At 39.3% G+C, this 13346-nt stretch overlaps 1 non-coding gene across 1 annotated transcript; it reads right to left on the reverse strand.

The window, feature by feature from the left end:
- Positions 1–4746: 4746 nt before the first annotated feature.
- Positions 4747–4850, reverse strand: LOC148575984 (small nucleolar RNA R71). Its single transcript, XR_015903825.1, has one exon. It is a non-coding gene; the product is annotated as a small nucleolar RNA R71 (small nucleolar RNA).
- Between the last annotated feature and the right edge of the window lie 8496 nt (positions 4851–13346).

Raw genomic sequence — 13346 nt, forward strand, 5'->3', positions numbered from 1 at the left:
CCCCAATGCTAAGTTTAATAAAAGATCAATGCATATGTGGTGAAATTAAAGAAAAATTTGGTATATGAGTATGTGATGCAAAAGTGGGAATTATGGGTTAGGCATGATTTTAGAGTTACATAGAGTGTGTGTGTGTGTGTGTGTGTGTGTGTTAGGTAAGAGCTTAGGTTAATCAATGATTCATATTACAGCTCACTTGGCCATACATATATCCTTACCCTTACCTTAGCCCCATTACAACCTTGAAAAGACCTCATGATATTTGCATTGGTGTACTAAATTTTCGTTGATTGGTTAGATGAAGAACAAAGTTTAGAAAGCATGACTAAAGAAGAGTAGAGTGAATTAACCCTAGACACTTGAGTGGCTAGAGTGATATACACCACCAGTGAGGGTTCAATGCTGCATTCTATGTTCCCTGCTTTCATGAGCTATCTTCTTACAAGTTTACTTGTCTTTTATTGTGTGATTTGAATTAGTGAAATCTGACTTATGTTTGTCTTGAAGAATTTATTTACTTTTAACTAAGTAGACAGAATCATCTCAGTATATAGTTGCATTCATAGGTTGCATCTCATGAGTCTTACTTTCTCCTATTCATCCTTTTGTCTCCTTGAGCTTAGCATGAGGACATGCTAATGTTTAAGTGTGGGGAGATTGATAAACCACTATTTTATGGTTTATCTTATGCTCAATTGAGTGATTTTTTATCAAGCCTTTGCACACTTATTCATACAATTTGTATGATTTTACAATTCCTTCCTAATTTTACTCTATGATTAAAAACATGCTTCTTTGGCTTTAAAATTGCTATGTTTAATCCTCTCTTTTATACCATTCGATGCCGCGATCCGTGTGTTAAGTGTTATCAGACTTTATAGGACAGGAATGGCTTAGAGGATGGAGAGGAAGCTTGCAAAAATGGAAGGAGCACAACAAATAAAGGAGACAACTGATGAGCGGATAATTTATACGCTTTTTGGCATTATTTTTAGTATGTTTTTAGTATATTTTAATTAGTTTTTATTATATTTTTATTAGTTTTTAAATAAAAATCACTCTTTTGGACTTTACTATGAGTTTGTGTATTTTTCTATGATTTCAGGTATTTTCTGGCTGAAATTAAGGGACCTGAGCAAAAATCTGATTCAGAGGCTGAAAAAGGACTGCAGATGTTGTTGGATTCTGACCTCTTTGCACTTAAAGTGGATTTTCTGGAGCTACAAAATCCCAATTGGCACGCTCTTAATTGGGTTGGAAAGTAGACATTTTGGGCTTTCCATCAATATATAATACTTCATACTTTGCCCGAGATTTGATGGCCCAAACAGGCGTTCCAAGTCAGCTCAAGAATTCTGGCGTTTAACTCCAAAACTGGCACAAAAACTGGAGTTAAACGCCCAAACTGGCACAAAAGCTGGCGTTTAACTCCAAGAAAAGTCTCTACACATGGAAGCTTCAATGCTCAGCCCAAGCACACACCAAGTGGGTCCAGAAGAAGATTTCTGCATTAATTACTGATTTTTGTAAACCCTAGGCTACTAGTTCTCTATAAATAGGACCTTATACTATTGTATTCTCATCTTTGGACGTTTAGTCCCTAGACCTTGGAGGCTGGCCATTCGGCCATGCTTACACCAATATCACTTTTGTATTCTCAACGGTGGAGTTTCTACACACCATAGATTAAGGTGTGGAGCTCTGCTGTTCTTCATGAATTAATACAAAGTACTATTGTTTTTTTATTCAACTCAAGTCTATTTCTTCTCCAAGATATTCATTCGTTCTTCAACTTGATGAATGTGATGATCCGTGACACTCATCATCATTTTCACCTATGAACATGTGCCTGACAACCACCTCTGTTCTACTAGCAATGGCTTCAATGCGTATCTCTTGGGTTTCTAATCTAAGATTGGAACCTTCGTGGTATAGGCTAGAATTATTGGCAGCCATTCCTGAGATCCGGAACATCCAAACCTTGTCTGTGGTATTCTGAGTAGGATCTGGGAAGGGATGGCTGTGACGAGCTTCAAACTCGCGATTGTGGGGCGTGTGACAGACGCAAAAGGATCAATGGATCCTATTCCGACATGATCGAGAACCGAGAGATGATTAGCCGTGCGGTGACAGCGCATTTGGAACGTTTTCACTGAGAGGACGGGAAGTAGCCATTGACAACGGTGATGCCCAACATAAAGCTTTCCATGGAAAGGAGTATGAATGATTGGAAGAAGGCAATAGGAAAGCAGAGGTTTAGGGGGAACAAAGCATCTTCATACGCTTATCTGAAATTCCAACCGAAGAATTACATAAGTATCTCTATCTTTATTTTATGTTTTATTTATCTTTTAATTATCAATTCTCCATCACCATCTGAATTAGCCTGAATGAGATTTACAAGGTGACCATAGCTTGCTTTTAGCCGACAGTCTCCGTGGGATCGACCCTTACTCACGTAAGGTATTACTTGGACGACCCAGTGCACTTGCTGGTTAGTTGTGCGGAATTATGACAAAGTGTGATTCATGTTTAAGAGCTCCAAGTCCTTTGGCGCCATTGTTGATGATCACATTTTCGTGCGCCAAGTTTTTGGCACCGTTGCCGGGGATTGTTCGAGTTTGGACAACTGACGGTTCATCTTGTTGCTTAGATTAGGTACTTTTCTTTTTACTTTTCGGAATTTTTAAGAATGAATTCTAGAGTTTCAAGGTGATGTTTTTATCATCACAAAAGCTGATTGATTCTCATCAATTTAGCTGCTGAATGTATTGTCCTGCTGAAGCTTGGCCAAACATGTCTAATCTTTTTAGACTGAAGCTTTAGACTAACATTGCATGATTCCTGGAATTCTATTTAAAAGTTTTGATTCTCTTTATTTTATTTTCCATATAAGTTTCGAAAATCACAAAAAAAAATTTATAAAACCATAAAAATCAAAAATATTTTATGTTTCTTGTTTGAGTCTAGTATCAATTTTTAAGTTTGGTGTCAATTGCATGTTTTTATTCTTCTTGCATTTTTCGAATACATGCATTATGTTCTTCATTAATCTTCAAGTTGTTCTTGATGATTTACTTGTTCTGATCTTTAAATACTCTTGTTTTGTGTGTTTTGTTGTTTTTAATAGGCATTTTCAACTTGTTAGTCTCTAGTATGAAAATTTCTAAGTTTGGTGTCTTGCATGCATTGCTTATTTGATCTTAGTTGCATTTTTTTTGTTATTTCTCATCATTAAAAATTCAAAAATATTTTCAAAATTGTGTCTTTTCAAGTCAATAATACAGAGAATTGAAGATTCAGAACATTCAGCAGAGGAATCAAACAGAAAAAGCTGGGCGTTCAAAACGCCCAGTGAAGAAGGAAAACTGGCGTTTAAACGCCAGCCAGGTGCCAGGGTACCTGGCTGGGCGTTTAATGCCCAAAAAGGTAGCATTTTGGGCGTTAAACGCCAGAATGGATGCCATTCTGGGCGTTTAACGCCAGAATGACACTAGAGGGAAGATTTTGTTTTTAATTCAGATTTTTTTTCAAACCTTCATAATTTTTCAAAATCAAATCTTTTTCAAATCATATCTTTTTAATCATATCTCTTCAAAATCAATTTCTTTCCATTTTTTTTATTTATTACTATTTTCAAAAATCCTTGCTAAAATTAATGATTTACTTCAAAATTTTCAAGTTGTTACTTGCCTATTAAGAAAGGATCAAATTTTAAATTTTAAGAATCATATCTTTTAATTTCTTGTTAGTCAAGTAATCAACTTTAATTCTAAAATTTCTCTTTTTCTTTATTTGATTTTCAATCATATCTTTTCAATCATATCTTTTCAATCACATCTTTTTCAAAATTTATTTTTCAATCATATCTTTTTAATTTCTAATTTCAAAATCTTTTTCAAAAATCACTTTGTTTCTTTCCCAATCTTAGTTTTCGAAAATCTCAATCAAATTTTCAAATTTCTTTTTAATTATTTCAAAAGCTTTTTAATTTATTTTCGAAAATTCTTCCCCTCTTCTCACATCCTTCTATTTAAGGGACTAACACTCCTCCTCAAGGTACAATTCGAACTCTATTCCTCTTAATAAGTTCGAATTCTCTTCTATCTACCTCCTCCTTCTATTCTTCTTTTCCTCTGATACCTCAAGGAATCTCTATACTGTGACATAGAGAATTCCCTACTTTCTTGTTCTCTTCTCTTTCATATGAGCAGGAGCAAAGATAAAGGCATACTTGTTCAAGCTGATCCTGAACCTGAAAGGACCTTGAAGAGAAAGCTAAGAGAAGCTAAAGCACAATTCTTTTTAGAAGGCCTAACAGAGCTTTTCAAAGAAGAAGAAGCCATGGCAGCCGAAAACAACAATGCCAACAATGCAAGGAAGGTGCTTGGTGACTTTACTGCACCCACTCCCGACTTCTGTGGGAGAAGCATCTCAATCCCTGCCATTGGAGCAAACAACTTTGAGCTTAAGCCTCAATTAGTTTCTCTAATGCAACAGAATTGCAAGTTTCATGGACTTCCATTGGAAGATTCTCATCAGTTCTTAGTTGAATTCTTGCAAATCTGTGACACTGTTAAGACCAATGGGGTTGACCCTGAAGTCTACAGACTTATGCTTTTTCCTTTTGCTGTAAGAGACAGAGCTAGGACATGGTTGGATTCACAACCTAAAGAAAGCCTGAACTCTTGGGAAAAGCTAGTCAATGCCTTCTTGGCAAAGTTCTTTCCACCTCAAAAATTGAGTAAGCTTAGAGTGAAAGTCCAAACCTTCAGACAGAAGGAAGGTGAATCCCTCTATGAAGCTTGGGAAAGATACAAGCAATTGATCAGAAGATGTCCTTCTGACATACTTTCAGAATGGAGCATCATAGGTATTTTCTATGATGGTCTGTCTGAACTATCCAAGATGTCATTGGATAGCTCTGCTGGAGGATCTCTTCATCTGAAGAAGACACCTGCAGAAGCTCAGGAACTCATTGAAATGGTTGCAAATAACCAATTCATGTACACTTCTGAAAGGAATCCTGTGAATAATGGGACAGCCCAGAAGAAAGGGGTTCTTGAGATTGATACTCTGAATGCCATATTGGCTCAGAATAAAATATTGACCCTACAAGTCAATATGATTTCTCAGAGTCTGTCTAAAATACAAGCAGCAACAGGCAGTACTAAGGAAGCTTCCTCTGAAAAGAAGCTTATGATCCTGAGAACCCAGCAATGGAAGAGGTGAATTACATGGGAGAATCCTATGGAAACACCTATAATCCTTCATGGAGAAATTATCCAAATCTCTCATGGAAGGATCAACAGAGACCTCAACAAGGTTTCAACAACAATAATGGTGGAAGAAACAGGTGTAGCAATAGCAAGCCTTTTCCATCATCTTCTCAGCAACAGACAGAGAATTCTGAGCAAAGCCACTCTGACTTAGCAACCATTGTCTCTGATCTAATCAAAACCACTCAAAGTTTCATGACTGAAACAAGGTCCTCCATTAGAAATTTGGAGGCACAAGCAGCTGAGTAAGAAAATTACTGAACTCCCTCCTAGTACTCTCCCAAACAATACAGAAGAAAATCCAAAATGAGAGTGCAAGGCCATAACCACAACCCACACGGCCGAACCTGGAGAGGAGGAAGAGGCAGTGATCTCCACTGAGGAAGACCTCAATGGACGTCCACTGACCTCCATGGAGTTTCCTAAAGAGGAACCATGGGAATCTGAGGCTCACACTGAGACCATAGAGATTCCAGTGAATTTACTTTTGCCATTTATGAGCTCTGATGAGTATTCTTCCTCTGAAGAGGATGAAGATGTTACTGAAGAGCAAGTTGCTAAGTACCTTGGAGCAATCATGAAGATAAATGCCAAGTTGTTTGGTAATGAGACTTGGAAGGATGAACCTCCATTGCTCATCAAAGAACTGGATGACTTGACTAGGCAGAGATTACCTCTGAAGAGACAAGATCCTGGAAAGTTCTTAATACCTTGTACCATAGGCACCATGACCTTTGAGAAGGCTTGTGTGACCTAGGGTCAAGCATAAACCTCATGCCTCTCTCTGTAATAGAGAAGCTAGGGATCATTGAGGTACAAGGTGCAAGAATCTCACTGGAGATGGCATACAATTCAAAGAAACAGGCTTATGGACTTGTAGAGGATGTCTTGGTAAAGGTTGAAGGCCACTACATCCCTGCTAACTTCATAATCCTAGAGACTGGGAAGTGTATGGATGAATCCATCATCCTTGGCAGACCCTTCCTAGCCACAGTAAAAGCTGTGATTGATGTTGACAGAGGAGAATTGATCATTCAAGTGGATGAAGACTCCCTTGTGTTTAAAGCTCAAGGATATCCCTCTGTCACCATAGAGAGGAAGCATGAAGAGCTTCTCTCAATACAGAGTCAAACAGAGCCCCCACAGTCAAACTCTAAGTTTGGTGTTGGGAGGTTCCAACATTGCTCTGAACATCTGTGAGACTCCATGAAAGCCACTGTCAAGCTATTGACATTAAAGAAGCGCTTGTTGGGAGGCAACCCAATTTTTACTTATCTATGTTAAATTTCTATTTTCTTTTATTATTTTATATTTTCTGTAGGTTGATGATCATGTGAAGTCACAAAAACAATTGAAAAAGTAAAAACAGAAGGAAAAATAGAATGAAAAATAGAACACCCTGGAGGAGAAACTTACTGGCGTTTAAACGCCAGTAAGGGTAGCAGAATGGGCGTTTAACGCCAGAAATGGGCACCAGACTGGCGTTTAACACCAGGAATGGGCAAGAAGCTGGCGTTAAACACCAGAAATGGGTAGCAGCCTGGCATTTAACGCCAGGATTGGCAGCAAGGGACGTTTTACACGCCACATGGTGCAGGAATGAGAAATCCTTGACACCTCAGGATCTGTGGACCCCACAGGATCCCCACCTACCCCACTTCTCTCTTTCTTCTTCACCTATTCACCAATCACCTCAATACCTCTTCCCCAAAAACCCTTCACCTATCAAATCCCACTATTCTCTTCACCACTCACATCCATCCTTCATAAAACCCCACCTACCTCACCATTCAAATTCAAACCACTTTTCCACCCAAACCCACCCAATATGGCCGAACCATACCCCCTCTCCACTCCTATATAAACCCATCTTCACTCCTTCATTTTCACACAACCTAAACACTACTTCTCTCTCTTGGCCGAAACACAAAGCCCCCTCCATCTCCTCTATTTCTTCTTCTTCTACTCTCTTCTTTCTTCTTTTGCTCGAGGACGAGCAACCTTCTAAGTTTGGTGTGGTAAAAGCTAAAGCTTTTTATTTTTCCATAACCATTAATGGCACCAAAGGCCGGAGAAACCTCTAGAAAGAGGAAAGGAAAGGCAAAAGCTTCCACCTCCGAGTCATGGGAGATGGAGAGATTCCTCTCAAAGGTGCATCAAGACCACTTCTATGAAGTTGTGGCCAAGAAGAAGGTGATCCCCGAGGTCCCTTTTAAGCTCAAAAAGGGCGAATATCCGGAGATCCGACATGAGATCTGAAGAAGAGGTTGGGAAGTTCTCACCAACCCCATTCAACAAGTCAGAATCTTAATGGTTCAAGAGTTCTATGCCAATGCATGGATCACCAAGAACCATGATCAAGTGTGAACCCGGACCCTAAGAATTGGCTTACAATGGTCCGAGGGAAATACTTAGACTTTAGTCCGGAAAATGTAAGGTTGGCATTCGACTTGCCCATGATGCAAGGAGATGCACACCCATACACTAGAAGGGTCAACTTTGATCAAAGGTTGGACCAAGTCCTCATGGACATCTGTGAAGAGGGTACTCAATGGAAGAGTGATTCAAGAGGAAAGCCGGTTCAACTAAGAAGGCATGACCTCAAGCCCGTGGCTAGGGGATGGTTGGAGTTCATCCAACGCTCAATCATTCCTACTAGCAACCGATCTGAAGTTACTATAGACCGGGCTATCATGATTCATAGCATCATGATTAGAGAGGAAGTAAAAGTTCATGAGGTTATATCCCAAGAACTCTACAAGGTGGCGGACAAGTCCTCCACTGTGGCAAGGTTAGCCTTCCCTCATCTCATTTGTCACCTCTACAATTCAGCTGGAATTGACATAGAGGAAGACATCCTTATTGATGAGGACAAACCCATCACTAAGAAAAGGATGGAACAAGTGAGAGAACCTCACCAAGAGCATGAGGAAACTCCTCATCATGAAATCCCTGAGATGCCTCAAGGGATACATTTTCCTCCACAAAACTATTGGGAGCAAATCAACACCTCCCTAGGAGAATTAAGTTCCAACATAGGACAACTAAGGGTGGAGCACCAAGAGCATTTCATCCTCCTCCATGAAATTAGAGAAGACCAAAGAACCATGAAAGAGGAGCAACAAAGGCAAGGAAGAGACATTGAGGAGCTCAAGCACTCCATAAGATCTTCAAGAGGAAGAACAAGCCGCCATCACTAAGGTGGACCCGTTCTTTAATTTCCTTGTTCTTTATTATTTGTTTTTCGAATTTTTATGCTTATGTTTATCTATGTTTGTGTCTTTATTACATGATCATTAGTGTCTAAGTGTCTATGCCTTAAAGATATGAAAAATGAATCCATCACCTTTCTTAAATGAAAAATATTTTTAATTGAAAAAGAAAAAGAAGTGCATGAATTTCAAATTTTAAAACAGTTTAATTATTTTGATGTGGTGGCAATACTATTGTTTTTCTGAATGAATACTTGAACAGTGCATATTTTTGAATTTGATTGTTTATGAATGTTAAAATTGTTGGCTCTTGAAAAAATAATGGGAAAAGGAGAAATGTTATCTGATGATCTGAAAAATCATAAAACTGATTCTTGAAGCAAGAAAAAGCAGTGAAAAGCTTGCAAAAGAAAAAAAGAGAAAGGTAAGCAGAAAAAGCCAATACCCATTTAAACCAAAAGGCAAGGGTGATAAAAAGGATCCAAGGCTTAGAGCATCAGTGGATAGGAGGGCCCACAGGAATAAAATCCTGGCCTAAGCGGCTAAACCAAGCTGTCCCTAACCATGTGCTTGTGGCGTGAAGGTGTCAAGTGAAAACTTGAGACTGAGCGGTTAAAGTCGAGGTCCAAAGCAAAAAGAAGAGTGTGCTTAAGAACCCTGGACACCTCTAATTGGGACTCTAGCAAAGCTGAGTCACAATCTAAAAAGGTTCACCCAGTTATGTGTCTGTGGCATTTATGTATCCGGTGGTAATACTGGAAAACAAAGTGCTTAGGGTCACGGCCAAGACTCATAAAGTAGTTGTGTTCAAGAATCAACATACTTAACTAGGAGAATCAATAACACTATCTGGATTCTGAGTTCCTATAGATGCCAATCATTCTGAACTTAAAAGGATAAAGTGAGATGCCAAAACTGTTCAGAAGCAAAAAGCTAAAAGCCCCGCTCATCTAATTAATACTGATCTTCATAGATGTTTTTGGAATTCATTGTATATTCTCTTCTTTATTATCCTATTTGATTTTCAGTTGCATGGGAACAAGCAATAATTTAAGTTTGGTGTTGTGATGAGTGGATAATTTATACACTTTTTGGCATTGTGTTTAGTATGTTTTTAGTATATTTTAATTGCTTTTTATTATATTTTTATTAGTTTTTAAATAAAAATCACTCTTCTGGAATTTACTATGAGTTTGTGTATTTTTCTGTGATTTCAGGTATTTTCTGGCTGAAATTGAGGGACCTGAGCAAAAATCTGATTCAGAGGCTGAAAAAGGACTGCAGTTGCTGTTGGATTCTGACCTCTCTGCACTCAAAGTGGATTTTCTGGAGCTACAGAAGCCCAATTGGCGCGCTCTCAATTGGGTTCGAAAGTAGACATCCTGAGCTTTCCAGAAATATCTAATAGTTCATATTTTGCCCGAGATTTGATGGCACAAACAGGCATTCCAAGTCAGCTCAAGAATTCTGGCGTTTAACTCCAAAACTGGCACAAAAACTGGAGTTAAACGTCCAAACTGGCACAAAAGCTGGCGTTTAACTCCAAAAAAAGTCTCTACACATGGAAGCTTCAATGCTCAGCCCAAGCACACACCAAGTGGGTCCGGAAGAAGATTTCTGCATTAATTACTGATTTCTGTAAACCCTAGGCTACTAGTTCTCTATAAATAGGACCTTATACTATTGTATTCTCATCTTTGGATGTTTAGTCCCTAGACCTTGGAGGCTGGCCATTCGGCCATGCTTACACCACTATCACTTTTGTATTCTCAACGGTGGAGTTTCTACACACCATAGATTAAGGTGTGGAGCTCTGCTGTTCTTCATGAATTAATACAAAGTACTATTGTTTTTCTATTCAACTCAAGTCTATTTCTTCTCCAAGATATTCATTCGTTCTTCAACTTGATGAATGTGATGATCCGTGACACTCATCATCATTCTCACCTATGAACATGTTCCTGACAACCACCTCTGTTCTACTAGTAATGGCTTCAATGCGTATCTCTTGGGTTTCGAATCTAAGATTGGAACCTTCGTGGTATAGGCTAGAATTATTGGCGGCCATTCCTGAGATCCGGAACGTCTAAACCTTGTCTGTGGTATTCTGAGTAGGATCTGGAAAGGGATGACTATGACGAGCTTCAAACTCGCAATTGTGGGGCGTGTGACAAACGCAAAAGGATCAATGGATCCTATTCCGACATGATCGAGAACCGACAGATGATTAGCCGTGCGGTGACAGCGCATTTGGAACGTTTTCACTGAGAGGACGGGAAGTAGCCATTGACAACAGTGATACCCAACATAAAGCTTGCCATGGAAAGGAGTATGAATGATTGGAAGAAGGCAATAAGAAAGCAGAGGTTCAGGGGGAACAAAGCATCTTCATACGCTTATCTGAAATTCCAACCGAAGAATTACATAAGTATCTCTATCTTTATTTTATGTTTTATTTATCTTTTAATTATCAATTCTCCATCACCATCTGAATTAACCTGACTGAGATTCACAAGGTGACCATAGCTTGCTTCAAGCCGACAGTCTCCGTGGGATCGACCCTTACTCACGTAAGGTATTACTTAGACGACCCAGTGCACTTGCTGGTTAGTTGTGCGGAATTGTGACAAAGTGTGATTCATGTTTAAGAGCTCCAAGTCCTTTGGCACCATTGTTGATGATCACAATTTCGTGCACCAACAACCAGCGAGGAGCGACACGCACGCATGGCTCACGCGTGCGCAAGAATCGGAGTTCGCACGGCGACGCGTGCGCGTGCCTGACGCGTATGCGTGACAAGGAAAATTGCCAAACGATGCGTACGCGTGACTGACGTGTACACGTGATAGGCGCTATCTGCAGAAATTGCAAAATATGCTGATGGCAATTTTGGGCCATGTTTGGACCCAGTTTTTGGCCCAGACACACAGACTAGAGCCATGGGACAAGCAGAGACTCAACAGACATTCTCATTCGCATAGTTTTTAGTTTTAGTTTTGAATCTTAGAGAGAAATTACTACTTCCTCTAGGTTTCCTTTACATTCATAGATTTCTAGTTTTGATGCTTTTGCTTTGGATATTGAGAAGAGTCACTACCTCCGTTGAAGTTGCTATTATTCTAGTTTGTTTTCCTATTCCTTTACTCTTTTGATTACTTATTAACCCTGTTTAGATAAGGATGTTGCATTTTGGGATTTATTAATGCAAAGAATTATTTTTATCTTTAATTAATTTTTAGTTCCTATTTTATTTAATTTATCATGTCTCCTTCTTATATTTCTGTGAACGTTATATTCATGTCAATGGAGTAGATTCCCAACTTGAGTTAGGGGTTGATTAAAAGGAGACCCTTGAGTAGGAATGCTCAAGTCATTAGTTAAATTGGAAGTTGTTGGCTAATTCTCTATTTACTAACGCTAATCCTTCCCAAGGGAGAGGATTAGGACTTGTGAATAAGAGCTAGCTCAATCACTTGACTTTCCTTTATTTAGTAAGGGTTAACTAAGTGAAAACAACAACCTCTTGATACTATACTTGGAAAAATCCAACAACGATAGAACTTCCAATTAATCTTCCCCCGGTCAAAGATTTTTATTCTGAATACATAAATCTCTTTTAATTTATATTGCTTTAATTTACAATCATTTACTTTTCAATTCTCCAACTCTTAAAAATTTCTCGGAAAATTCCTGACTAATAAAATAGCATTCTTTTGTCAACTCGTTGGGAGACGACCTGGGATTCCTACTCCCAGTATTTTTATTCTAAATTTGTGACAACCCTTCTAAATTGATAAGCGGATTTTTGCTGGTTAAGAACTGTACTTGCAACATATTTCTTATATTAATTTCTTAATCGGATAATTTCCGCCTCATCAATTTTTGGCGCCGTTGCCAGAGAGTTGCAATTGTGTGCTAAATTATTAGTTGGTGTACATATTTTTAATTTTTTCATATTTTATTTTATTTTATTACCATGAGCTGTACGTTTCTTTCATTGAATGACGCGTTCGCTGCCTGATTCGAGCTTAGCCGCATTTGATCCTGAAATTGAAAGAACTATTTCACGTATTAGGCAAGCTCGACGGCGGTTAGCCTCTGAGGGTGGTGAAGTGTTTACTACCAATTTACCAGTCTCTTCTGAAGGCGAATCTGAAGCGCCATCTGAGGAAGAAACAAGCTCCTTTTCTACTAATTCGGTTGATCTACGTGCAGGTAATATGGCAGAGCCCAGAAGGATTACTCTCCAGGAGGCAGGAGTCCTAGACTTCACACTGCAACCGTATCAAGCGCGTCACCCAAATCTGGCTGCAGATTTTGAACTGAAGACTGCGCTAATCAACTTAATGCCTAAGTTTCATGGCTTATCTGCTCAGGAACCTATCAAGCACCTTAGAGATTTTCAGATAGCCTGCTCAACTGTTAGGCGTCATGGTGCAGATGAGACTTCTATTCTGCTAACCGCCTTCCCATTTTCTCTTGAGGGAAAGGCGAGAGATAGCTACTACACTCAACTTGAAGTAGTTGTTACCAACTGGGATAGCGTACTTGGAGTTATAGCCCAACCTGGCAGCAAGTGGATCTACGGGCAGCATCGTTCAAAACCTAAGAGTATCTCAGCCCAGTCACTCACCCTGGAGGCTCGCGTGTGGGCACAGATTATGTCCCACTATGTCTTTCCGAGCACTCATGAGTCGACCTTCACAGTAGACATGGCTTTCCACATCTGGTGCATCTTGACAGAGCAACCCCTCAACCTGCCCCGACACATCTGGGATGCCATGAGACATGTACAAATTGTGGGTAACTTGTCTTTTCCCGCCTTGGTTTCAGATTTAGTCTCTGCAGCAGGTGT

Source organism: Arachis ipaensis, chromosome B1 (assembly GCF_059453495.1).
Source record: "Arachis ipaensis isolate K30076 ecotype BB chromosome B1, ASM5945349v1, whole genome shotgun sequence".
Classification (NCBI taxonomy): domain Eukaryota; kingdom Viridiplantae; phylum Streptophyta; class Magnoliopsida; order Fabales; family Fabaceae; genus Arachis; species Arachis ipaensis.